Source organism: Cucumis sativus, chromosome 1 (genome assembly GCF_000004075.3).
Source record: "Cucumis sativus cultivar 9930 chromosome 1, Cucumber_9930_V3, whole genome shotgun sequence".
NCBI lineage: Eukaryota > Viridiplantae > Streptophyta > Magnoliopsida > Cucurbitales > Cucurbitaceae > Cucumis > Cucumis sativus.
In genome coordinates this window covers 21,053,344-21,055,362 of record NC_026655.2, presented here as the reverse complement: position 1 = coordinate 21,055,362, position 2,019 = coordinate 21,053,344, and the positions used below count along the sequence as shown (strand labels likewise).

Here is a 2,019-nt window from a genome sequence, read left to right as displayed (position 1 = left end):
AATCTTCATATATATGTCCAGAATATTTTATGTAGATACCTTGTTACAAATAAAGAAAAACAAACTCATACCAAGATTCCTATATTATAGGAAAATTGGGTAACTTCATAAAAATAATTTTTGTTTTAAATATTATAAACTATTTGACAAAATATCCTAAGGAACACAAATCCTAAATCTATCATTTTAGGTGGTAAATCTTGAATTTTTGGTTGTGTTTTGAAAGTTCGAGAGAAATAGGGTTCATTGGAGTTTTCATACTCACAGGAAAATGAAATGAAGATTGAGAACTTGTTTAAAGACTATCAATGATGACAGAAAATAAAGGTCCATTTTAGTTTATTTTGTCCCAAAATTATCCTTGAAACATTGTTTCTACGCAAAATTGCCATGCCCTTTAAAATGTATTTAAAAAATCAGGAAAACATCAAGATAAGTAAATAATTGAGATAGAAGGAACATAAGATATGGTTAACCAGTAGATGTTTTCTGGGGAGTGCATGACCCAGGATCTAAGATTTTATTTCTTTAAGATATGAATCATAATTACAATTTTTGTGATTATAAGTTCAGAGAATGTAGATATTTTTCATCTGGACTTGAGTGATTCTATCATACTATATTTTTCATCAAGTTTTTCCTCAATCAACTGATCAAGGTTTCGTGTTTCTTCATTACAGTGAAACTTGATCTTCTTTTGAGAAAGAGAAAACAACTAATTCCAATGAATCGTTTACTTGTTTGTTGAATTGCTTCCCAATGATGCGAATCTGTCTTTCAATTTTCTGCTCATCCACCAGAATGCAAACAAAAGAGAAAATATAGGAACTCAAGATTCTATCAACTCCCACACGAAAGAAACAAAGATAAAATCTTACATTCATCAGATCTTTCTTTAAAATAATATCTTGAGATAAAATTCTAATTAAAAGAATATATTTTATTTTAAGAACATTCTTTTAATAAAATATGGGAATACGAAGCTCTTCCTAGAAATAAACTGTAGACTTCCGAAGAAGGGCCACAGATATTCTAAAATGTATCACATTTCTTTGCTTCTTTCGATTTAAAAAATGGAAGTTTTGAGTTGTGAATAACACATAATTAGAGAGATGCATGGGAGAGAGAAAGAAGGAGGGAGAGGAAAGAAGAAAGAGAAAGAAAAACAAAATCATATAAGAAAATCAAAATGATATAAAATTTATAAAAATTACTACCTCATTGCAAATTAATATGCCATATCACTCTTTTGGAAAGAAAGCGACTCCAACAAATTATATTCTATTTTCACTTTACAAACAGTTTTTGTACTGACTGGTATAAAATTATAATTACCTGTTCATATCTGTTCAAGAAGAAAAAGTAAAAGTGTGCTTTTGTGAAGAGAGAAAACGACTCATCTGATTTCTTCAAGAAACCCCTTACCATGGATGTAGACAATTATATCGAACCACGTAGCTCCTGTGTTAGTCTCTTCTTCTTCCTTTACTCTTCTACTGTGATGTTATTTTCCTTGCAAACTTCAACACCCATTAGAAGCTTGCTTGGAAGAAACAATAAAAGAAAAGAAACAAAGTAATTATTTCTGATTTACGTTGACCCGAAGATGACAAACCCTTGAGAGCTTGGGAGGGACCATTGAAGAACAGAGAGAAATTTCACCATTTTTGGGTACAAATGAGTTGAATAGTACAGAGTAATTATTTCTGATTTTCGTATGACCTGAGTACCACGTGTTCTTCAAAGTGTTTACAAGCGTGGCTCACTCACCATCTCTCATTTCACCTACTACAGAATTTTGGGCCTTTTCTTTCACATACCACAGAATTTTGCGATGATTTTAAAAGAAAGGTGGACCCTAGTTAATTTAATGCACCGTAGATCTTTCCACTGAAAAGACTTTCATCTTAGGGCTATAATGTGTTGTCCGCCCACTTTTTCATTTTAGGGGCGACCTTCACCAGTCATGCCCTCGATATATCACATTCTTCGTGTCATTCTTTCGCAAACTTGTATACC

General features: G+C 31.8%; 1 long non-coding RNA gene across 1 annotated transcript; it reads right to left on the bottom strand.

Moving 5' to 3' along the window:
• Window positions 1-468: 468 nt before the first annotated feature.
• On the bottom strand, window positions 469-1,753 carry LOC116402347. The gene is made up of 2 exons (XR_004214837.1): window positions 1,336-1,753; window positions 469-785 (listed from the first exon to the last, which is right to left on the bottom strand). It is a non-coding gene; the product is annotated as an uncharacterized LOC116402347 (long non-coding RNA).
• Between the last annotated feature and the right edge of the window lie 266 nt (window positions 1,754-2,019).